Source organism: Mauremys mutica, chromosome 6, assembly GCF_020497125.1.
Source record: "Mauremys mutica isolate MM-2020 ecotype Southern chromosome 6, ASM2049712v1, whole genome shotgun sequence".
Taxonomy (NCBI): Eukaryota; Metazoa; Chordata; order Testudines; family Geoemydidae; genus Mauremys; species Mauremys mutica.
Window position 1 is genome coordinate 34,208,121 of NC_059077.1, and position 26,025 is coordinate 34,234,145.

At 44.3% G+C, this 26,025-nt stretch overlaps 1 protein-coding gene across 5 annotated transcripts in view; it reads left to right on the plus strand.

The window, feature by feature from the left end:
• Positions 1–3,572: 3,572 nt before the first annotated feature.
• GPBP1 (GC-rich promoter binding protein 1) overlaps positions 3,573–26,025 on the plus strand; it is a 63,007-nt gene continuing 40,554 nt past the window's right edge. Inside the window, exons 1-4 of one of the 5 annotated variants that reach the window (XM_045021229.1) lie at positions 3,576–3,792; positions 4,919–5,166; positions 5,708–5,983; positions 6,745–6,814. The gene's annotated coding sequence lies outside the window, so the exon portion shown is untranslated. Of the gene's footprint in view, positions 3,793–4,918; positions 5,984–6,744; positions 6,815–26,025 lie in introns of all 5 variants that reach the window. The other 4 variants (XM_045021230.1, XM_045021234.1, XM_045021231.1 and 1 more) reach the window with 4 other exon arrangements.

Here is a 26,025-nt window from a genome sequence, read left to right on the forward strand (position 1 = left end):
AATCACAAGAATTAAAATATTGTTTTCCCAATCTCAAAATCCAATTGGTGCAGATTTCTCACCCTATTGCATTTAATAGCTCTGATTAAATTTCCTGACAACTCCTGCTACCTTTGTTAGAATTAGTATGGTCCTAAAGTAGCTGATCTGCTTCCATGGGATCCCACGATGTAGGGAATCTCAATCCTGCAAACCCTGACGTACATGCTTAACTTTAATAACAAAATGCAACTAACTCATGTGGCTATAGTTAAGCACATGCATAAGCCTTTGCAGGCTCAGTTCCTGAATTGCCTTTAATTCCCTCTTATGGTTATGATCCCTAGCTGGAAGAAGATATAGGTTTGATCATAATGTTTAAGAAAAGGTTTAGGACTCATTCATCTGTAGATCTCTGCTTCAGGATGCCATGAATTTATTTATGTAGCTACCTCCTTAATCCATGTTTTTACAAGTTATGACCAATTTTGGCACCATTAAGCTAAACACTGGGAACACCCCATTTTTTACCACAAAATGACTAATGTTTTTGGCAAGCAGAATATGTAACAAAGAAAGAATGTTGCTAACTTTGTATTTGAAGGAAGTACTTCTTCACACAATTTACAGTCAGCCCATGGAGCTCGTTGACAAGAGGATGTTGTAAAGGCTAAAACTATAACTGGGTTCAAAAAAGAATTAGATAAGTTAATGGAGGATAGGTCCATCAATGGCTATTAGCCAAGCTGGTCAGGGATGCAACCCTATGCTCTGACTGTGAGAAGCTGGGCCTGGATGACAGCGGATGGATCACTTGCTAATTGCCATGTTCTGGTTATTCCGTCTGAAGCATTTGACTGGCCACTGTGGGAAGATGGGATACTGGGAGAGGTGGACCATTGTCTGATCCAGTATGGCAATTCTTATGACTGTAGCTGAGTTCTAGGACAGGTGTATGGTTTTGCTTTAGGGGCATTGGAGGTGTTAGGGCAGGGGTGGGCAAACTTTTTGGCCCGAGAGCCACATTGGGGTTGCAAAACTGTATGGAGGGCTGGGTAGGGAAGGCTGTGCGTTCCCCAACAGCCTGGCTCCTGCCCCTATCTGCCCCCTCCCACTTCCCGCCCCCTGACTGCCCCCCTCAGAACTCCTGACCCATCCAACCCCTGGCTCGTCGTCTCCTAACCGCCCCCTCCCAGAACCCCCCACACCTAACCACCCCCTGGGACTCCACCCCCTATCCAACTGCCCTGTTCCCTGTCCTCTGACTGCCCCGACTCCTATCCAAATCCCCGCCCTGACAGGCCCCCCAGGACTCCACGCTTATCCAATCCTCCCTGTTCCCCGTCCTCTGACCACACCCCCGCAACCTCTGCCCCTTATCCAACGCCCTGGCCCCGGCCCCCTTACCATGCCGCTCAGAGCAGCATGTCTGGCAGCTGCACTGCCCAGCCAGAGCCAAACACCCTGCCGTGCTGCTCTGCAGGAGTGCCCAACCCCGCCGCCCAGAGCGCTGCCTGTGGGATAGCAGGGGAGAGGCCGGGGGTAGCCTCCCGGGCTGGGAGCTCAGGGGCCGGGCAGGACAGTCCTGCGGGCTGTAGTTTGCCCACCTCTGTGTTAGGGTATGTCATGAATGAATCCATGGAGTCTGCATGGTGCACAAAGCTGTGAATGTGTGTGATTGGAAGTGTGCAGTGAAGTGATAGAAAATATTTTGTGCCCTAATGAGGAATAACTAAACAGGATGGGAGAAGACAATGATTGCTTCCTTCACTTTCTATCTTATTCTTTTCAGAGCAAGATCCTTATTGAAGAAAAGCAACAAGAAGAAAAATAGATGGAAACAAAATTAAAAGGCGTTTATATGGCAGAGTGAATTATAGTAGAACCTCAGAGTTACAAACACCTCTGGAATGGAGGTGGTTTGTAACTCTGAAATGTTTGTAACTGAACAAAATGTTGTGGTTGTTTTTTCAAAAGTTTACAACTGAACATTGACTTAATACTGCTTTGAAAGTTTACTGTGCAGAAGAAAAATGTTGCTTTCCCTTTATGTTTTAGTAGTTTGCGTTTAGCACAGTACTGTACTATATTTGCTTTATTTATTTTTATCTCTGCTTCTGATTGTGTATTTTTGGGTCCAAATGAGGTGTGTGGTTGACTGGTCAGTTCGTATCAATGGTGTTTGTAACTCTGAGGTTCTACTGTAGTGCATTGTCTTTCACCGCAAATTGTGCTGATGGATGAAATGAAAATGAATTTGTCCCCATTTGCTCACATTACAAAACTACTGTACAATGGGCAGTCTCCGCTTAAGGGCTACATTCTTCCCTCCACTAATGCAAGCTGAGGAGAATACAGACCATCAGAATCCACTGGGAGTGGACTGAGAGGGGAGAAATGCCAGTTCCATGTCATGCTCTCTGCCTCCCTGGGGCCACATGGAAGCTCCTCTATTGCAGCTCTGTGGGGTTTGTTCTCCATGCATGGGTATTTGGAACCAGAGCAGGGAGGAATGGAGCCAGGGATCAGCTGCTTGCCATAGCAATGCTCCCTTGCAAAACTCAGTGGGAATTCAGAATGTGCAGGATTGTATTTTTAATTACTGTCATACATGTCCCATGACTATTAAATGCAGGATGACCAATGGACAAATTTCAACCCCTTACACCCATAGGGGCAGCTGCATGGCGGGTGAGGATTTGCCCAGGGAAAAGACTTTAGTACTACTGTTCTGCCAAAGAAGGGTAGCTTTAAATACTGGCCGGAATACCACAAAGGCTCCAGTGGTGGACTGTTTGAGTTACTTAGTCCACACTCTCTCCAAGGCTGGCACTTTTGGTTGTCTTTGAGCCTGGTGGTTTCCAGTAACTAGGCTACACTGGCTTGTGATGATGGCAAACCCAGATCTCTACTGCCAACTCCAAATGTTCACAACTCAAGTCAAGCCCACTCCCCACCCCTCCCTCCCATGAGATTGGTTTAAAATAATCAGATTTTTAACAAAATAACACTTTGAGGTCTCTGTGTTTGCCCACTGGTTAAAGCAAAACCCTCTACTGCTAGCCGCAGTCTGTTTTCTCTTTAAGTCACTCATCGCTAATAGGTCTATCACCGCAGAGGTGCATTGTAACTAAATTCCACTATCGTGGAGAACTAAAGATTGCTCTCAAATTTCACACTGTGCCTCAACCACAGAGTAACAACGATCTGTGTTCTCCTCCACAGCCAGCGCAATACACAGCACAGCCTCGTACCCGGGCCGCTCCTGCTCGGCAGTCCCCAGGTGTTATAACACCAGAGACAGTGGGGTCACGAGGGATACTATTAATTAGTATTAATTAACTCTCCTTGTTGCGCCCCACGGGGGTGAGCCGCGGTCGGGGATTCCACACTCCCAGATCAGAGGCAGGCGGCGCGCGCTGGGGATTCCCCTTCAGCTGTTCTCAGAACGTTCGGGATTGTTCCGGGTGACGTCACAGCACGGGGGGCTCCCCGCTGGCTCAGGTGGCGCGGTGGGGGAGGGGCGGAGCAGACGGCTGGGGTTCCTTGAAACTCCTCCACGGCGTGGGCTGGCGCCTCTTGAAACTCCTCCCCATTTGCCTTGCGGGTGGCTGGCCTGCTGGGGCCCGTCCCGCGGCGTCGGCTGGGCGCGCTGGCTCTCGCGAGGTTTGGGCGCAGAGCATTGCGGCTCGGAGCGGCGCCATTTTGGGAGCGAGGCGAGTTGTGTGACTGTGTGTAGAGAAGCGGCAAAAGGAGCTTTCAAATCTGGGACCCTCCGCTCTCTGCCTGCCGCCGCCGGGACCAGCCAGCCGGGTACGGCCCGGGGCAGGCCCGAGGGGCTGCGGGAGGGGGACGGAGGCGGGCTCTAGGCTCCGCTCGCGGCGGGGGCAGGGAGCTCCGTGGAGGGGAATCCCCGTTGTGGAGGGGGCTAGTGGCCTCCATGCGGTGGTGGGCAGGGGTCCGGGCCCAGCGGCTCTGTGCGGGGAGGGGGAGCTGGGGGGCTGGTGTGGGGCAGGGGAGCGGGGCTGTGTTGAGGGGTAACAGGCGCAGGAATGATCCCCTTGCTGCCTGGTGGGGGGCTCCCGAGTGGGAGTGGGTCCCACGGGGGGCTTCCTAGCACGGGGAGCCTCTCTCCTGCCCCCCCCCCCCTTCGGGCGCTTCATTGTTGGTGGTCTGTCTCCCCACGCCTGGGCAGCCGCGGCGCTTGTGGCCTCTGGGTTTGAACACGGGGCTTTGCCGGGGGGGGGACTGGCTGAGGCGGTAAGTGCTTGGCTGAGGGGCAGCAATAGACCCCGAGTGAGGATTTTAAACATCTAGACAAATCCAGCGTGCGACGCTCGAGGCGAATCCCTCCGGGAAAGTGTCTCCTTGCCACTGTGCGTGTGTGTCTGTGGGGAGGGGGGTGGCGGCAGTAAATACGCTTCCACCGTTGCCTTAAAAACAAACGCATTCAATTCAAAGCTCTCACGTTGGTGTGTGAGCTAATCCCGACTGCAGCCTGTGCGTTCTACTCCCGTTTATTTCTCTTCCCTAGTGGGAGGGCTGGAGGGATTTCCCAGGTAGCTCTCTAATGTCTGGAGGGTTGTTTTTTTTCCGTTTGGCATTTTTAACCTAAGATCAGCAGCTTCCTCTTTTGGTGTAACACTTTTTTTTTATGAAAATGAGAAATCTGTGTGCCTTCCTGTTTGGTTTCTCTTAGGAGGGGGAGCAAACGTCTGTTTGTATTAGAGCAAGAAGAAAGTTCAGCGTGCACAGCATATTTATTGATATTGTGCTCTGTTCACTAGGAAATGTCTGCTTCTTCCTTGTTCCTCTTTTCTCTGTCATGTGAATGAAGGTTGAATTGACACTTATGAACACTGCATTTTTTTTAAGATGTGAGATTAGTTTTATAGGCAAATACAGTATATAATTGATTTTTTTCCCCTCCCTCCTGTAGGCAATTTGGATTATAAAGGCTATCCTGGATATTTAGAGGCTTTCCCTTCAGTTTATTGTGGCGGTGGAGGAAGGTGGACATTGACCTGCAGCCTTTGCTTCAGTTGAAGAGGAGAAAAAATAACTGGACATCGACCTGGAATTATGATTTATTCAGTCAAGTCCTCCTCAACAGGCTTCTGAAACCGTCAGAAGACATCTAAGAAGTAAATTGAAAGCTTGTGAAGTCTTGAATTTCTCTACTCAAAAGTACGAGACACCTCATCCGTGTACACTTGTCCACATGGAATGGATAATTGGTTAAATTTATTAAGCTCAGCATACTTCTGCTGTCAAAATTAAAGTTTTTTTTTCTTCGAATTAAAAAAAATCAGGCACTGGCTAAGATACGTTTGAGTCATATGCATAACTAGTTTTGTCAACTGGTTTTAGATTGCATTAAATATAATCCTTGGTTCTGTTTAAACACGGCTGAAGAGTTTCATGGCAGATATTTTTACCTTTATTTTATTTTTTAAATATTCTGACAGCCTTTTTTACTTTGCAATGAAATCTATTTTCTAAATGAAGAGACTAATAGAACTTTGTTTTTCCTTTTCCTTTTTTCTTTTATATTTTATTTGAGTTTTTTGGTATAATGTTGTCAACAATCAATATGGCGGTATCCAGATAGCCATTATTTGCAGATGCCTCTATGAGCTGAAGCTTAGAAATGTTCTTCAGTTCAGATGTGAAATTTGGCTTTTCAGTTTTACTCTTGGTGTCATAAAAGGTATATTTATTTCATCAGGAGCCGATGCTCTTTATAGTGAGATGTACATGGAATATTAAAGAGAAGAGGCTGCAAAAAGATAGAACAAGCTTCTTAAATCAGACTTGGGAAATTTTGGAAATAGATTTGTGAAGGCTGTAAATGAGAAGGATGGGTAGCTGATTTCTAAGAGGTGAACTCTCAAATAGCTACTGATGTAGTATCTTCAAGGACTCGGGCTATTATTTCAAGGAAAACAAACTGGAAAATACAAATTACACTGAACTAACACCCTGTACAGTCATCTTGGATTTTGTAAGTATTGTACCGTGCATGAATCAATATACGTTTGAATAAACACACGCAATAAATGTTAAGCTGTTTTTGAAAGCCCTCATATGAGCTCACAGTCCAATTTTCACTTGCACTATTTAGTAACTAGCAAGATCTGTAAATACTGGAAGCTGTTGCAAGAAGAAATAGCATTAACTGGAGAAAATCTTATGTGATTTTGAGGATTTGCTTTAATTTTTAGGTATTCTGTGTCTTTTTGTTTACATTGTATCCTGAACATCAAGGAGTTAATACCTTTGACTAAGTTGACTGAGCAGCATACAGATGGAAAAAAAAGTTAAATTCTCAATACACACACTACAGCATAGAAACTTTTCATAAGGTTGCTTCAAGTGATAGAAGCTTAAGATCTTGCACAGTTTTGCGCTATGTAGCTAAATTGATTTCTTGCAGTGTGTGTTAAGAATTAAGAGTGGAGACAGTAGTTCCTGTCCACGCTCAGGTTTTGATAAAACATCTGTTTAAGCAGGCTGACTTCTTTAAGTTGTATTCAGAGAAATATGATGGGTTTTAACCCTCTGTCTAGTTCCTGAAAGCTCCCTTGATTTTTCTGATTCATTAAATACCAACAGGCTGCTTAATTCAATTTAACATCTTTACTGTTAAATTTATTGCTGTTGCTCTTTTTCACTGGAAACATGCGGTAGCTTTATTACAAGAAACAGTTTTCCTATTAATTGTAAATACATTTACTGCAATATTTTGAATTAATTTCTCTGCAGGTTTGCTTTCAACAGATCCACTACTGCCTCAAGAAAAAAATTAAGATGGACAAAACAACCTAGTTGAAAAGTCAGTGGTAACTTTATTCAGTGTTTATCTTGTATTTCATACATAAAGATCATGTTGACCTTGGTTTAAATAATTAAAGCACTATTTGTAATCTGGCACCTTTACTGAAGTGGCCATATTTTCATAATTTTCTCTTTAAGCTCGAGGGCTCTAAAATGGGATCTGGGGCAGTGTCTTGAAGGGAAGCCTTGTGTACAAGCAATTTTAAATGAATGTGAAGCTGTGCCTAGATGACTGTATTGGAGTTGCTTTTCTATATGCTGATATTTTGGCCAGGAATGAAAGACGTTGTTTTAAATAGGCCTACTTCATAGGGCCTGTGTTCGGGTTCCTCCTGAGTGCTGGAGGAGCTTTATACTGAATAGAGTGAGGAGATTTTATTCTGAAGTGCCATTTTATTTGGCTTCTGCTGAATCATAATCTATTGTGTTCACCATCATTAAAGGGTTAGGCTCTAGTCATGGTTCTAGGGTAGTTTCAGGTGTTCTACCTACTCCCAAATCCCATAGCCAAATTTGCTGTGTTTTTTACACTAATTCTCCTATTTTTTTCCTCAAGTGTTTCTTTCCTCCTTTGCTTAACCCATGCAATGATTAAAGGTCTGATCCTGTAATAAGCTCTGCATGGGTGGATCCCTATGCCTGTGAGGAACCCCATTGAAGTTAGTTGGGCTCTACATTGACTCATGGCTCTCTTATAGTGGAGTTCATTGAGTGACTGGGGGCTAATTGATCATAAAGGATAATTTGTGAGATGGGCTATACATAAAGTACTATAAATTTATAAAGTACGCAAACTAAAACACAGAAAAATTCCTTTCTTAAATCTTTCAGTTCTAATAATACATTACTATATTGCTTCAAGTAGGTTAAAAAAATTCATCCATAAGTGATGCTGGTGTTTCCTTAAATTACCTATCTATAGGTTCCATACTACACCTCTACCCCGAAATAACGCTGTCCTTGGGAGCCAAAAAACCTTACTGTGTTATAGGTGAAACCGCGTTATATCAAACTTGCTTTGATCCGCCGGAGTGCGCAGCCCCACCCCCTGGAGTGCTGTTTTACTGTGTTGTATCCGAATTCATGTTATATCGGGCTGCATTATATTGGGGTAGAGGTGTACTGCCCATCAATGTAGTATCTAAGTGTCTTCAATTTAAAACTCATAGTAATAGGAAAGTCCCTAATGCTTTTCAAGCTACTGATTTCCAGTGTTACTACAATTTGTTCTTGATCAGGTTTTCTCATTGAAATCAAGCCCTTTTAAACCCTGGGACATTCATTCTGTGGAGTGATTTCCCTTTCTCTGGCTGGTTCTACCCTAGTTCTCTATCTGGTATATAGAAGGGTGTCCTTCACTCTTGGTAAATTGACTTCATTCTTTACACTTTCCTAGTTGCTGACAGTGGGAGAGCTTTTCTTTTCACTACTGTCTCCTAACTTAGGATCCCAGGATGATCTCACTTGAGAGCTAAGTATCCTGCTTTGCATGCATATGTATTGGACATAGTATGAAGCTCTCCTGTACTTGTTACTGTATCTCTTGATGGGACATGGCACCTTGACCAAAATTCATACAGGTAGGTAGGGCCTACTAAGGAAAAAACTGCCACCATGCTGGTCCACTACAGTACCTCTTCTATATGGATATTTTAAAAATTTTGATAGCACTTACTAGGCTGCAGCACTTTGCAGATAGGTATGAAGATGAGGTCCCTTCCCTGAAGAACTTTATGGTATAACATTTGGCTTAAACACATTCATTGTACTGGTATAACTGTCAGGGCTGTAGGATTTTTATCAATATAGTTATCCCGGTACAACCCCAGGGCAGTGGTTCTCAAACTTTTTTTTCCCTACAGACCACTTGAAAATTGCTGAGGGTTTCGGCAGACCACTTAATGATCTTTCCAAATGTTGTTTGTACATTAGCTAACTATTGTAAAGCGCTTTTGGATAAAAGCGCTATATAAAAAACAAACTTAATAATAATCAACATTTTTTTGTTCAACAAATAAAAGCACACAACTCATATTTTAATATCACTAATCTTACCTTTCTAATGCGATGAATGTGTTCTCTCTCCCCTATCTTTCCCAGTCCCAGCTTGAGGGCTGCCGTGGCAGAGGACTCTTCCTCTCTTCCCAACCGCAGCAGCTAGGAGCTAGGAGGAGGGGGGGTCTCTCTCCTGCCACAGCAGCTACAGAGATGATGCTGGGAAGGAGACCTGTCTCTCCCTGGCAGCTGCAGCCCTGGACCTGGGGAAATTTGCCTCTTTCTCTGGCTGCCGCAGCCATGCACATCCCAAATTACCCCATTCCTTCTTTTCACCCCACTGCCCCCTTCTATCTGCCCCCTATCTCCCCCCCCCCCCCCAGGCCACCACCTCATCTTACATGTGCATCTTCTCCAGGATCCAGGCACCTAATTAGTGGAGTCATGCCTGCACAGCTTGACTAATTAGGTAGGTGGCTATTCTCTTGTGTGCAGGCGCGCACCTTAGAGGGAACTATCCATGGACCTCCTGAATGGAACTCTCAGACCACAGTTTGAGAACCTCTGCCCTAGGGCATGGAGTCGTATTGCTATAAAGGAGTCTTATACTGATACAGCTTATTTCCCTTGCAGTACACAAATAAGCTATACATATATAAGCTTTTATCGTTAGACATGGCCTAAAGAGGCAACATGCAAACAGATTAATGGGATGTAGTGAATGTGATGATATGGGGAGGTTGAGCAGATGTCCTGCTTTGCGATTTGTTTGGATTTTCGTCTGCTTTAAGATTTTGCACTACTATCTGTCACTGTAATGAGTTTCTTCCATGTAAAATAAATATGAATAGAACAGATCGGCAATAGATAAATCCCTCATGGACTTCTGGAGTTTGCTATTCTTGTTTTGTTTAATTTTTAGTAATCTGAGTTAATGTTGTTCTTCTGAGGGGAGGATTAGTTGCGATAGGCCTCTTTGTATTGAGCACTAGGGTTATAAAATGGTGCAACAATACTATACTGTAACAAAATACTATAGTTTATAGTAATGCTTTGCCGTTAGTCTGTCTTGACAGTGATTATGACATCAGTCATTGACTATCATACAGTGAGGTGCCTGAATTGGTATGGTGCTACAGGCCCTTTGTTTCTTTTTCATAATACACATGGACAGCTCCACAGTTGGCTGCCTTCCCATACTGAGGAGGTTGTATGCAGGCTGACTGCTGCATTCGTGGCAGTTCTCTACTGCCTTCAGTATCCAAAATATACTCTACTCCTTTTTCAATCACTTTATATTGTCACTGTACATAAACAAATAGGAGCTATTATATTTTTAACACAGCTTAGATGAACCTTGGAAACTAGACATTCAGCAGCTGAAGCATTTAGTGCAATAAGTGCGCTGACCCTCCTGCATAGGGAAGTAGATCAGGATTTAATTAGCTTCTATCTGCAAGGTGCTGCAGGTGCAAAACTGACTAGTGTCTCTCAGTTTCTCTAAGTCCTTTTGTATGTGTAAAATGCTGCAGCAAAGGATTAAACAGCAAAAATCAAGAAAATGGGGGAGAATACAAAAGGGGAGAAATGAGGAAAGATGTGTGGATGGATGGAATTCCATAGGATACAGAAAAGTTTGTGAAATATGATAGTAATAGTCTTAACACTAGTGCCCCACAAACTTTGTAGCAGTGACAGATTCTTAAACCATTGTATAGGGTTCAAAAAAGAACTAGATAAGTTCATGGAGGATAAGTCCATCAGTGGCTATTAGCCAGGATGTTTGTCAGAAGCTGGGAATGAGCGACAGGGGCATCTGGCATTGGCCACAGTCGGAAGACAGGATACTGGACTAGATAGACCTTTGGTCTGACCCAGTATGGCCATTCATATGTAGGGATTCAGGACTCTTCTGATTAGTCCTCTTGATGTCAGGTTCTTAAGGTCTGTGTACAAATGCAGAAGTATTTTTGCTAAATGACCCTGAAGTTTGGTCAGGTATGTCCAGTTAGCTACAGTGTAAGGCATTGTCTGTACTAGAGAAATGCATTGGTTTAACTAAATAGATTTTAAAAACAGTTGGCTTAGTTCAGCTGGTGCACTTCTTTGGTATGTACATGGTTTGAATATGAGAGGGGGTGAAAGTGTTTCTCTCAAGTAAATGGTATAAGGGACAGGGATGGAGAGGTCCTTCTCCCTCACCCCAAAAAAACCCAACCTCCTAGGAGCAGCCAGTGTTGATAGAGCTTAGACTGGTTTTATGTATAAACTTGCCAAATCCCAGGAAGTGAGTAAGTTTAGAATATGTACAGTGTCTGTGTGCACACTCTACTTGGAGCAGAGGGAGAATTCCACCTGCATATACGTTTCTGTTGTTGGTTATGAGAGACACCAAAGTTTACATGTGTTACCAAAGTGTACTTAGGGAGCCCAACCATATTACCATTTAAAAAAACAACAAAAAAACCCCATGCACATCAGAAAGTGTCTGACAAATAACTTAACAGTTCTTCTTCTACATTTTTTTAACTAGTAATCACAGGAAATAACTAGGGGGTGCGCGGGGAGCTTGGCGGGCTACAGCATGTAACTCTGCAGCCCGCGGGCCATATGTTTGAGACCCCTATTCTAGAAGATAGAACTGGTGCAACATGTAGATTTTTTTAAAATGTTTTTTGGTCATTTTTGGCGGTTATTTGTAATGAGTCAATATTTATGTACAAACAGTTAATGATGAGAAACTTCTTCAAAAATTTTACCGGGTGCCCTATGGTTGTGTAACAGGAGGTTTTTAAGTGCAGCTGTTGACATGTAGGCCTAGTCTACACTTAAATGTTAGGTTGGTATAGCTACGATGCTCAGGGGTGTGAAAAATTCACACCACTGAGTAGTGTAGCTGTGCTGATGTTTAACCCCGGGGTATACATAACTAGGTTGATGAAAGAATGCTTCTGTCATCAACTCTGAGTGGTAGCAGCTAGGAGTTCCTACAGCTACGTGAAAACCCCTTCTGTCGCTGTAGGAAATGTCTACACTATGGCACGTAATGCTGATAATGTAGACATGGCAATAATGGTTAATGTATAGCAGCTGTTGGTTCAGAAAGTCTTCATTGGGAGTTGCACTTTCATCCACCATTTACCCCATCTTTTTGTGTTACCAAACCCTCACTTAAACATTCAAAAAACAAAAATCCAAGGAATTTAATATACAAAAACCTTTGTGAAACAGGTAGGGATGCCCTGTACTATGTGCCTGACTCAAATCCACAAAAGCAAAAAAATGAAAAGTTAAATTGTTCAACAGTACGTAATCTCTTTTCTTTTACCTTCAGGCACATACCTTAGCATTACCACTACTACCGCATGCCACAAACCATGCAGTGCAAGCTTAGCTCTGCTCCCCAAATGTCTCCAACCTTCCTTCTCTTTCCAAAGCTATTTCATCCCTGCACAGCTATACCAAGCATTCACAACCGATAGTGTGAGGTGGTGGTAGATCAGTAAAGGGTTTTATAGTGAGGGTAGTCTAAGGGGCAGAGTTAAGGTTTCAGTGCATGGCTGTTGTGTACTGTAGTTATTTTAGTAGTAAGATGAGTCTGGGTAAATGAGAAGAGGATATATACTGTTAAACTACCTAACTTTTCATTTCCTTGCTTATGTTAGGTATGTTGTGTGTAGAGCCCTAACTGCTTCACAATAAAGATTTTTTTGTGTGCGCGCACATCTCCCTTTTTAGTTTCTGCTTCTTACTAGAGCCTTCATTCTGTACATCAGTACTTTTATATCTACTATTAACCATTCTGCTGTGAGCATCCAGAGATTTGAACTCCCTTCTCCTGCTTTAAAGTGTAGCTTCAGAGGGAATTGTCAACTTGAAATTTATTCAATTAAAACAAAAAAAGCTAAGTAGTCTTAAATATTACATCTGCCTGTGGCCATCCTTATTGATTTTTTTTATTACAATCATATTTCTCTATTCTAATTTTTTTTCTCTTCTGCTGTGAGTCCCCCCCAAGACAGTGAAATGTAGGCCTGGTCTACACTAAGGTTAGGCTGACACAGCTATGGTGCTCAGGGTGTGAAAAACCCTCACCCCTGAGTGAAATAGTTACGCCAAACTGACCCGGGTGCAGACAGTGCTAGGTGGACAGAAGAATTCTTCCAATGACCTAGCTACTGCCTCTTGGGGAGATGGATTACCTCTGCCAATGGGAAAGCACCTCTTGTCGGCCTAGGTAGTGTCTACACTGAAATGCTACAGCTGTAGCCACTGCAGCATTTCAAGTGTAGCCAAGCCCTTAGTTTCACTTGTAAATTCAATTAATCAAGTTATATGTGAAGTACTGAACTATATTTCCAGTCTTTTGCTTATGGTGAGCTTGAGTTTCACTTGTTGTAATAGATTAAAACAATTGCTTGTCTTTTTTTTTAAAAAGCTTGTTTCCATTTAAAATTGAACTGCTCAAACTTATAAAGTGTATGTCTCCCAAATAGGAAGAGATGTAAAGTTAGTCACTAAGCTTTTAGAAACCATCTATTTGGTGGTCCTGTTGCTATCATTCTGGCTATCCACCTCTTTCACTATGTACTGTAATATATTTACAATGTTAACCTAAAAGCAACTTTTTTTAAAATGCAGAGATCTTTGTGTAGTCTTTATACAACTACATGTTGCTATCTAGTGGCTTTTAAATAGCATTTGTCACTGATATTTGAGCACGTCATAATTAATGAATTTAGCCTCAATACCTTTTTAAGCTACGGAAGTATTTCTATTTGGTAGCTAAAGAAATTCAGAGGTTGACTTGCCTGAGGTCGCACACTGGAAATCTGTGCCAGAGCTGGCACAATCTTCTGAATCCCCACCTGATGCTTTAACTAAAGGACCATCATTCCTGTCTTCAATTAGAAACTGGTTAAGCAAGTTAAACAAGACACATTTTAAATTTTTGTGGGGATGGCCTCTATAATCTAATGTCCTTCCTCTGATCTGAATTAGGCCTGACATGGTTTTCTTAGCTCTTCTTTGCTTTGGAGGAAGAGTTCAATTAACTGCTTGTAATACTATACTGGTATGACTTTGTTTTTTAAGATGTTTTTTGTAGCTAAGGAATGGAATGTGTACAGGCCTTTTAACTGGAGCACCTCTTCTATGAGGCTCTTAGTGCAGTTAACACCTCACATCCCCTCTGGCTTTTACTATAAAGTTTTAAGAAGAACATTGTATTAGTGGGTCAGGTAGAGAAATGCAACTGAACTTTAAATTGTATAATGAGTACTAGAAGTGTCCTGCTTTTATTTAACTTTTCCAGTGATCTCTACTTTAATTGCCTTATGTAAGCATGGTACTGGACCTGAAATGATTCAGCCTTTAAAATTGAAACACCTGAGTCCTTAGTTGCCAGAGATGAGGTCTCAAGTTAATGCAGATTAGTTGCAGGGTATATCTTGCTTTTGATATTTTGAAGGAAAGTGAATTGGCCTTTGAAAAGAGATCCTGGCACTTGAGCTTCACAACTAGCAAGCCAACAATTTATAATATTTTAAGGGTAGAATTTTAGTCTTGAAACAGGATCAGGGAGGTGATGTTACTTAGAATCATAGAATATCAGGGTTGGAAGGGACCTCAGGAGGTCATCTAGTCCAGCCCCCTGCTCAAAGCAGGACCAATCCCCAGACAGATTTTTACCCCAGTTCCCTAAATGGCCCCCTCAAGGATTGAACTCACAACCCTGGGTTTAGCAGGTCAATGCTCAAATCACTGAGCTATCCCTCCTCCCTACTTCTATATGTGCTATTGGTGAGCCTGTTCATAGAATATTGTGTCCATTTTCAATGTCAGCACTTTTAAAAGGATGGTGAAATATTGGAGAGGGTTCAAGAAAATGCTACAGTAATTCAAGTTTTGGAAAACAAACTTTATTCATTGAGAGACCCGAGGAGCTCAATATGATGACTGACAGACCTTGATCACAAACTACAAAAGAATAGTATCGGGGGTAGCCGTGTTAGTCTGGATCCGTAAAAGCAGCAAAGAGTCCTGTGGCACCTTATAGACCAGGCCCGCACAACTCGTAAAGCGGCGAGGGCCATATTACTGCAAAGAAAACAGCTGAGTGCCGAACCCCCCCCACCCAGTGCTGCCAAGCCCTCTCCCAACACAACACCCCCCCCAGTGCCACCCAGCCCCCCGAAATACTCCCCCGAGCACCGCCCGCCCCGTGGAAACAAACCCTCCTTCCCCAGTGCTGCCCCACCGAAACAGCAGTATTGAACCTTGGTAATGTGTTATAGTGGGCCCCATAGGTAGTATAATTAAGGTAAAAGAAAAATGTCTTTTTGCTAGAAGTAGAATAAGATCTTCCCCCAACTTTGTAATCAGTTGCCCTGTTGGGTGAATGAGGAAGGCGTGGAAGGCAGCATCTCCAGACAGCTGCAACCCTTGGAGAGGGGATGGGAGCCAGACCAGATCAGTAGAACAAGTCAGCCACTGACTCCTCACTTGCCTCCTGAAACCTGTCTTCCCCCACCCCCGGTTTGCCTACTCACCCCCTGCCACTGCCTGCCCACTCGCCTCCTCAGCCCCCACCCCCCTGGCTTGCCGCCTCACCCCCCGCCGCTGCCTGCCTGCCTCTTCAGCCTCCTCCCTCACCCACTGCTTGCCTACTTACCCCCCGCGGGCCACACAGTGAGCCCACGCAGGCCGCATGTTGTGCAGGCCTGTTATAGACCAACAGACGTATTGGAGCATGAGCTTTCGTGGGTGAATACTCAAGCTCCAATACGTCTGTTGGTCTAATGTGCTACAGGACTCTTTGTTACAAAGGAATAAGAGATTTGATACTGGGGATTTCTGTAACCTAATAAGAAAATGCAAAACAAGATTGTATCTGGAAGTTGAAACTAGGAAAAGTCAAAATAAGGGGCACACTTGAACAGTGTGAGGGTAATTAATAATGTTGGCTAAATAACAATTAGTTTGGGTGCAGTTTCATCATCGCTTGATAATGTCTTCAAATCCATGTAGGATGCCTTTCTAAAAGGTATTACTCTAGTTCAGCCACAAGTTACTGTGCTCAATGCAGGAGTCACTGCATGAAGTTCTATGACCTGTGTGTTGTATAGGAGATCAGATTAGATGATGATCCTTTCTGGCATTAAAATCTGAGCCTTGCTTTTTGTTACTTTACCTCACTCTAAGGTTAAGAGGTGTTTGATTTAATTTTGAAATTAAGCATTTTTACATAAATCAAACACTGTTGGAACCAGGCCTTGAGAAACCTTGGTCACCCAGAGCAAATAGCAGTCTTTATTACAAAGAGTGTGCTGAGTTGGGCTGATGAATCACTGTCCCTTTTTCTGGCAGGGGAAGTCGGTGGGGAGTACAAAGTACCCAACTGCTGCCGCTCCTTTAATGGAGGCAGCGAGTGAGCAGATCAGTCTCTGGAGCCAGTTTTTTTCATAGATTTCATAGAATATCACGGTTTGAGGATGGGAAGACCCTGGGAGGAGCAGAGCAGCACTGACACTATATGTGTCACTGAATGGAAGGGGAAGGCAGGAAGAAGTGTGGCCCCAGGGTAACTTCTCTCTTCCCAGAATGGGACTGGCGGGTTGAAGACTGGCAAAGAGCAGGATTATCTCTGGCCTGCTGCATCTCTAAGAGGAAGGATGCAGGTGAGGAGGAGTGCAGGAGGCAGAGTGGCCTGTGGCATGCCCAGGAGAGCAAAGAGAATAGAGGTTGCAAGGCTCTCCTGCTGCTAAGAGATGATGGTGATGGACAGAACTGATTTTTAGGTATGGAACTAATGAGTGAAGATGTGTTGATGGAAATGAAATACATATAGCCTTTGTAGAGTGGTGGCAGAGGTAGTGCTTGCTCTGTTTGGTAGGCTCTGAGCTGAGAGGTGAAAACATTATCTAAAAGATTGTTAGGTCAGTCTTCCAGGCTATTTAAACTTGTATTAACATGCTAACAGAGCCATGCAGACTGCTTAAAAGCATTTCAACCAATTGTGTGATGAATGCACATTTAATCTTTGTTCCAAGAAGGTTGAATTTATTTACATTTGCTTTCTGTGCTGTATCTTGATCTTTTAACAGCCTGAGAATTGCTAAATGTCTAAAAATGAGGTGGCTTAAGTCTTAATATTCTGAATGATAAAGACACTTGAAGGTATTCATTATTGGTATAATCTGACATTTTCATTAAGGCTCTGTCAAAACATCTAATATTAGTATTCAACAATGAGTGTCCTCAAAATCAGCTTTGTTCAGCAAGAGGAAACAATCTTTTTCCTGGCAGATCAGAAGTACAAATCATGCTTAGCAAGAGGAAAGGTGTATTTCTAACCAACAAAGAGTGAATCATATTTCTGGGGGTGGGGGTGTTCGTTTTTTGTTGTAACTACTTTAGAAACTAGGACTCTCAAATTTTCATTTTGTTAGCTTATTCCTTTCTCTTTTGGAATGTAGTGAGTATCTCCAGGCCCACTTCCATTAGAGCAAGTGGCTTATGTTTTATTGTGCTGATGAGTTTTAACTGGCAGAAGATTGATTTACTCAGTCCCCAGTTGACACTTAATGCCAGTCTTCAGTTCTGAAGCTGCTATTCTTTCTGATGTTGGAAAGATGTCCAAAGTAATGTGGACTGTTTGTATTTATTTACATACATAATAGTTGGTATGCTTATTCAGTGCTTGAATAGACTGTATCAGAGCTGGTAGTATAAATGTGAGAGCTGAGTTAAATTCTGTCGAATATGGTTGGATCTATATCACTGTGGATAAATAATTTTTTCCCCACCATGCAGCCTGCTAACTAAACTGTACTTTAAATGCCTCCAATTCATATATGTAGTTCATAGCACAGATTTTTGCAGCTGGCTGACACCAGTTTGCAACTCCTGGGTGTGCCTCCTTCAGTTAGCTGGATGGACAGTAGCAGAGCCAAACTGACACTTTAATTCCCTGTGTTTGGCATTTGCTTCCTGTCCTCTGCAATTCCTGGTTCCTTTCTCCACCAGCAAAGATACTTCATGGTGTTCCCCCCACCCCCTCAGTGGGGATGGCAGGAGAGAAGCCAGGAGGGTTCCCCCCGTTTTCTGACTCTTGCCATGAGATAGGGAAATGTGGACTGCCATCAGAATTTCCCAGGATTTGCTAACACACTTTGTCAAAAATAAACCTACCTAAAGAGCCATATCTATATCAAAGCTACCCTAGACACACCAACCCCCTATGTGAAGGTAGATTCAGAGCCTTTTGTGGACCACCTCCTCTTTTAACACTCCTATTATACAGTTTTTAATTTCTATGAAACTGCAAGAGGAACTCCATAGTCCACAGCTTGAGACCATAATTCTACCCTATTGCTATCACCTTTTAATATAGTTGGATAGGGAGTGCATGTGAATCTAATGGATGACTTTACTGGAAACATTCAATTTGGCAGTGAAGAGGTACATTTTTCTTTAAAATAGGTGGTATTAAAGTCTCAGACAGGAGTGGATAAACTTTATATAATGTGGTGTTAAAGTCTCAGAGGTGTTACTCTTCCATTAGCTTTCAGAACATAAACTCATACCCCCCTCTAGAGGTTTGTTTCATAAGTCCCTCTTGAACTAAATAGCCCTTGAAATGGATCCTTTTGGAGCCTGCCAATGCTTCTTGCAATGCTGGCCAAAGTGACTATTTTTTACAAACCCAGAGGGGTTTCTCTTTCGGGTTATTCAGGGTCTGGTCGCCCAAGGTGGCCAGTCCTGCCATATCCTACATCCATATCAGCTGTCATGAATTGTTGTAATCACCACGAGATTCCTTAGGAAAAATGTAGGGGTAGATTGGAAAAGAGACAGTAGGAAAAAAGGACGTTGCAGAGGAAAGTGACCTCTTGGAATAGCAATAAAGAGTCCTGTGGCACCTTATAGACCAACAGACATATTGGAGCATAAGCTTTCGTGGGTGAATATCCACTTCGTCAGACGCATGTAGTGGAAATTACCTCTTGGAACAGGTATCTTCAGAATCTTAAGCCAGCAGTAAAAGGAATTTACTGATCTGTTTCAAGGGCTGGTAACTCGCAGTCGAGTCTTCTAGTCAAAATTCTGCTAGTGCTTTTATGCACTGACCACGTGTTCTGGTATTGCTCTCAAGGCTATCATGTCTGCAGACTCAACAGATTGAAGCAAGCCATTACTGGGTCAGCCCCATAGACTTGACTCACACCATCAAGTCATCAGGTCTCCATAGTCCTGAGCATTGCTGCTCAGGCTCTTCACCGTTCCTGTGACCTCACTGTGAACAGTCTTGGGGACTGGCCGGAGAAGTGGCTCTGCTCTTGTGGGGTCTGCCATTCCAACAGCTTTAAGTGGCCAGTTCTTAGTGCCTGAGGCACTGAATCCCAAGACTTCAGACTATCCCAGGTGGACAGAAGAGATTGTGTAGAACATCTACGCCAGAATCCCGGCATTTCCAACAGAAAGGTTGTAGGGTGACTTTTCAAAGCCTTAGCATATACAATTGTGTGTCTTGACTACAGGGTTTAATGCTTATTGCAACCCTGAAGGAGAGGGCAGCAGAGCCTCATTGGTCACCTCCAAAAAGAAAAGTGTTACTGGCAGGTGTCCCAGAGAGTCTGAGGTCTCTATGCATCCGAAGAAGTGAGCTTTAGCTCACGAAAGCTCCTGCTAAAATAAATTTGTTAGTCTTTAAGGTGCCACAAGTACTCCTGTGTTTTTTTTTGAGGTCTCTATAGTGCTGCCCTGATAATTAGATCCAATTAAGAGAGTCAGTTGAGAACAGATTCTTCCACCTTAAAAATGATCAGGATTCAATGGAGGGAATTTACAGGCCTCAAAAAGGAAGGTGCAGTCTCCGTACCAGCTGGGTAACCATGCCTCAGGGACTCAGGAGGAGACAATCTCCCCCCCCTCCCCCGCCCCCTTGGTCCATGGACTTTGCTGCTTCCAACCTCAAGAGTCTGACTCAGCTTAAGGAGAACCCTTAAGTGAGTCATAGTCACACTTGCTTTGTAAGCAAAGCAAGCCATTCCTAAAGCTGAATGAATGATCAGGAGCCTTCTCTAGGTTAGAGAAATCTGGCATGTTGCTCTCAAACACCAGACCTCTGAAAGAGACCGGGTCATTCATTACCATGCTGCCTTCTCCCAAGTACAGTACACACCATGATGCTCAAGCACACACACGCCTTCTTTCTCTCTTCACCCCCAAAACTGTACATTTTCCAGTGTCCCCATTAGAGTAAGTGAAGGGAGGAACTGGGTTGTGTGCATAGAGGAGCCCGGAGGGATGTTCTGTGTTAGGACCTGGGCCTGAATCACTCAGAGCTCTGGATCCTGAAGTGGAACACAGGAAAGAGAAATTTTACTCCTCCCCCTGCCCCCCCCCAAAGTCACTCCCTTTCCCAACAAAACAATGAAGGAACAAAAAATGAAAATGATTGAAACAATAAGGAGATTGATTTTGCTCTGAAACAGTGCTAACCAAAAGTGGCAGTGCTGGAAATAGTTGCATAAAAAAATTATGTTAAAAGAACATTAAGGTTGCAAAGTACACTCAACTTAGGAAAAGCCAAAATTAAGGTTGTCCATGCACTGTTCCCCTCGTCCCTTTTGTGCATATGCATTAGCAGAGTCTTGCCCAACATCCCATACGAAGTCTGTGACAGAGTTAGGTATAGAACTCTGCTCTCATGGGCCCTAATCCAATACTTTAAACACGAGAGAACATGCTTTCTCTTACAGTCCTCTGCTTTATTCATTGTTCATTCTGTGCACTGAATGAGGCAGGGATCCTGTTGAACAATTGGTATGTGATCATTTACTTAAGCACCGTGTCACATTGCCTGCATGCGGAATGGCTGAATTAAGGATGCGCTGGTAACCTTTATTCTGGCTTGAATGGTTGACTTGGCAAATACTTTTAATATAGTTTTTTGTATTTGATTTCCTAGATGGATGGTGTGTGTGTGTTTTTTTTGTTTAAGTATACTGGGAACACAAACTGCATCATGTTGAATCATATTAGTGGCCCAGGATGGATTATTCACTAAGTTAAGATAGGACCTCCAGCTCCATGGCATACTTTCATCACTTGAGTAACTGGTGGTGATGGTGGTAGTAGTATGCACTGTTGTAGGTAGTTGCCCTATATGTGGATCAGCAACTTGAGTGGGATGCAAAACACACTTGCACAACCGTTTGCTATACAGTATAGCAGGCCTGCACAACATGCTGCCCGCGGACCCTCACTGTGCGGCCTGTGAGGGGCTTCTAAATCCCCCACACATGGCGCTCTGCGGGCACCCCAGAGCCCTTTAAATCCCAGCCGCGGCCGGGAATCAAAAGGCTCTGGGCGGCCGGCAGCCGCGGGGAGCCCTGAGCCATTTAAATCCCAGCCGTGGCCGGGAGTCAGAGGGCTCTGGGCTGCCTGCAGCTGTGGGGAACCCTGAGCCCTTTAAATCCCAGCCGCGGCCGGGAGTCAGAGGGCTCTGGGCTGCCTGCAGAGATTCCCAGCCTCGGCTGGGATTTAAAGGGCTCAGGGCTCCCCACGGCTGTGGGCAGCCCAGAGCTGTTTGAATCCCGGCACGCGGCCGCTGTTTGCCCCCTGCCCCAACTGCCCCCCAGGACCCCACCCCCTATCTAAATGCTGCTATTCCTTGTCCCCCGATTGCCTCCTCCCAAGACCCCTGCCCCAACTGCCCCTTGGGACCCCAGCCCCTATCTAAGCCTCCCTTCTCCTTGTCCCCAACTGCCCCCTCCTGAGACCCCCCCCAACTTTCCCCCAGGACCCCACCCCCTACCTGTCCCCTGATAAACCCCTGGGACTCCCATGCCTATCCTACTGCTGCCTGTCCCCTGACTGCCCCCCGAACCTCTGCCCCATCCAACCTCCCCTGATCCCTGTCCCTTGACTGCCCCCTGGAACCTTCTACCCCTTCTCCAACCCCCGGTCCCCTTACTGTGCCACTCAGACCAGCGTGTCTGGCTCCATGCAGCTCCAGACACATTGCTGCCATGCTCCCCCTTGGAGCCCAAAGGCTCCCCCCCCGCCCCCTCCCCGGCACCTGCCTTCCAGATTTGAACACCTCAAAATTCAGGAGTGCTCAGGCTCAGTTTGGGCAGCTGTTACTTCATTTCTCCCAAATCAAATATATTGATCCACTGTAACTTGCTGTAGAAAAAGCAGGATAAAATTGAGCAAGAAATGCATATTAGCACTGGAATTGCTATTTTCAACAGCCATTGCCTTTTTGTTTGTTTAAAAGGAAGACAGTGATATTGCATTGGCAAATTCCCCATAGAAAGAAAGAGTGGAACAAAAGAATAATAAAGGCACCTTAACTTTTCCTCATTTATGGAGGACAGTCTTATAACATGTATCCAGATATCCTCCAATCACTCAAGCTGAAAATTGTTCCACTTTACTGCAGCTCTGTAACCTTATGGGAACCAATCCTGTCTGTGTTTTGTGCACATCCAAAATTCCTGCTGAATGACCTGCCCTGGGAGCGTTACCAGTGACCCAGGGCTGGGGCGGCAGGAGGTGTGTGTGGGGGGGAGGCACTGGTGGGGAGGAGCCCAGGGCTGGGGCAGCAGCAGGGTGGGGGGAGGGCACTGATGGGGAGGAAAGGGGGAAGCCCAGCGCTGGGGTGGCAGGGGGTGTGGGTCAGTGGGGGGAGAGCCCAGAATTGGGGCAGCAGGGGAGTACGGGGGGCAGCCAAATTTTTTTTGGTTGGGGCAGCAAAAAACTAGAGCTGGTGCTGCCGGGTTCCCCCAGCCGCAGGAGCCCCGAGCCCTTTAATTTGACCCTGAGGGCTCCCAGCCACCTCTTCAGCTGGGAGCCCCCAGTTGATTTAAAATAAAGTATCACCTCCCCATCCCTAACCTTCCTTTTTGGCCCACAGCTGTTTTGGTGGGGCAGCACTGGGGAAGGAGGGTTTGTTTCTGCAGGGCTGGACGGCCCTGGGGCGGGGTGTTTCGGTGGGGCCGGGAGGTTTCGGCCCTCGGTTGTTTTCTTTGGAGTAATGTGGCCCTCGCCGCTTTACGAGTTGTGCAGGCCTGCAGTATAGGAATATTTGGAATCAAGAATTTCTTGACTAGAGTAGTGAGAGCTAGTAGTTACGGACACCATAGTCAAGCACAGACATGACCCATTCATTCTAAAAGACAGTGAGGTTAAGTGAGACTTGCCATATTAGAGATCTGGGGTCTAGTCCCTGCTCTGCCAGAAGTGACTTTGTTAAACCTCTGTGCCCTCTCATCTTATAAATAAAAGTGTGCTATTTGTTTGCCACCAGGCAAGACCTCATACCCATACCATAATGATTACCAAGTACAAAGTACTAACCAGTCTGGAGAAGCTCAGATCTGAACTCATGATCTTTTGGTTTCCCAACCCTGTGAATCTTCCTCTGTGCCAAAGTGGGAGATGGTTGCTGCATTTCTTCTTTCTTCTCCTCCTCCCTCTTCCCCTGAAAAAATCCCCAAACCCTCCAGAGGTATAGCTCTGCTTTGCCTGTCGCAGGCTCAGTGGTGATTTGGAGCATGCTCAATGCTGGTGGTAGCTAGGGTACACTGTGGGTTGAAGCATGTCCAGTGCAGATGTCATGTTTGTGGCTTTTGGTAGTAAGCTGCTCAAGCTTTGCTGCATGTGACAGTTTTCATGGGGATAACAAAGTGCTCCTCTGACACCAGGACTATTCCCCTGCTAAATTTCAGGTTTCCACTCTAAAGCAGGGGTCAGCAACCTTTGAGAAGTGATGTGCCAAGTCTTTGTTTTTTGTTTTTTTTAACTGTAATTTAAAGTTTTGCGTGCCAGTAATACATTTTACATTTACAGGAACCAGCGAACAGAACTCCAGACTGGCAGCAGGCTGAGCGGGGCCAGCAGTAGTCTAAGCCACTGGCCTCACTCAGCCCGCTGCCGGCCTGGGGTTCCGTTCATCCAGGCAGGCAGTGGGCTGAGCGGGGCCGGCAGCCGGGACCCCAGCTGGCAGCAGAGTGCCACTAAAAATCAGCTTGCGTGCCGCCGGTTGTCCCAACCCCTGCTCTAAAGCATGGAAGAACCTGAGCTCTTAAAGAACAAAAAAACCCCCCACCTCTTTGAACAGGGGAGTGCACAACGGGTGCATGATAAAATTGGCAAAGCTACCTAATATCACTTTCAGAAGTGACAGGAGTTTTCAATGAAACATTGCAAATAAAGTAAGTCCTGAGGCAGAGAGCAACTGTGGAAAAGTCTAGTCAAATGGTTAAACTTTGGTAAACTTTTAAGCAACTAAAATGGAGGATTTAAAATTGAAACTGGTAGTTATAACCGCAGCACTGCTATAAACTCCTCTTCTAGTATTGGATCTCCAGTACCAGAGTTGGTCTGTTAGCAGGTACAGAGACAGCTGCTGACTCTTTGCCATGGCTTCTGGAAGTGTGAAGGTTTAGCTTCCCCTTCCAGCACATTCATGGTTCCTTATGCTAGTCAGAACCTTTCAGAACAAGCAAAAGAAGAATCCAGATATACCGATGGTTTATATTGTGCTTATTACAGTATATGTACATGCCAAGATGGGGAGCTGTTAGGGTAAAGCAATCCACATGCCTTTTACTTGCTTATAGGGAGTTTTGCCATCTGGACTCTGAAGTGTGTGACTTAAAACTAGATGACTAGTGTACCAGCTTGCCCTGGTTCCATCAAACCGATGCAAGTTGCAGTAGTAAAATTCTCTTGATGAAGACACACCCACTGAATTTCATAGGAGTTGCACTATCGCTAGATTACTGGGCCCAGAACTTTCTATTTAGTAACCATTTGGTCATTTTTTATTTTTTCCCGTTCTGTGTCTTCACGTCCACTCAAAGATCTTGTTGCCCCGTTTATGTAGTCCTCCCACTCTTGCATCTTTACCCCACCCTTCCCTTCACCTGGAATGATATCTGTCACGATGCACTAAACATCCAACACAGTCCTCCTTCAGACCTCTCTTAAAAATTCAGTAATATCTTTTTTTCTGACCACCTGCATTTATCTATTCTTGCCCTATCATGTTCTGAATTTAAAACTTTAATAACCTGTTCCTCACATTCTTTTGTTTACATATTCGTTTCTTTAAAAAAAGAAAATCTACTTATGACCTGAGACAGCAACATGCCATACAAACTGCTTTGGAGGTGTCTTTTGGTACAATATCAGGGTTTGTGTATTTCTAAGAGAAAGGGCCTTATTTTGTAGAAAGTGGTCATTTTGGAACATAAGCAAAACAATTTTTCAGTTTCTGCTTTTGTTTCCTTAACATTGTTTCCATGCTTCCTCAGCAAGAAAGCATCATGAGTATAGGCATGTAACTGCAGCAGACTAATAAGATTGTTAGATTTTTAGATTTGTGAAGTTGGAGTGTATTCCTATTAATGGTTCTAAAGCTGGGACATGCTTTGAATCTTGCAGCTTGAATAAATTCTATGGACACAGCAGGGTTTGTTTACCTTCTAATGTAAATGAGTTAAAAAAAATAAATAAGATGCACAAGCCACAAATATGTCTCCTGGTATATGAGTAGCAGCAAGATAATTCTCTGTCCAAACCCCCCCCCCCGCTGCTACTTTTCTGTGTGTGCGCGCACATGCTCTAGAAAATTTTGAGGGCTCTTGAAAAGAACATTGACACACATGAATGAAGTACAGTCATATCTTATAGCTATCCAGGCCATCTACCATACAATAGAAGACCCCCCCCCCAAAATCAGATTCTGCTATGTAATGTGCACATTCATGTACTTTTCAATATTCTGCATGCCAATAGGACCAAGTGCAGAAAAATTGTTTACAGGTGTCCAGCTCCCAACAACCAAAGCATAGTTAGGTATAATTTTAGGCCAGTATAGCTATACCAACAAAGTATTTGTAGTGTAGAGAAGGCCTCACTTTAAGGCATTTTTCCAGCCTCCATATCAATTTAGTCTCTATTAACCCTCTCCAATTTTCAACATCCTTTTCTCATGTCATAGTTTTAACTGTATGCAGTATTCTAGTATTGGCCTCACCAATACCATATACAAAGATAAAATCACTTCCTGCTCCTGCTCCCCTGTTTTTATGTCCAAGGATCTTGTTACTCCTATGTGCCACAGCATGGATCTGGGACCTCATATTCAATTACACGACCACTGTGACCCATGGCTCCTTTTCAGAATATCTGCTT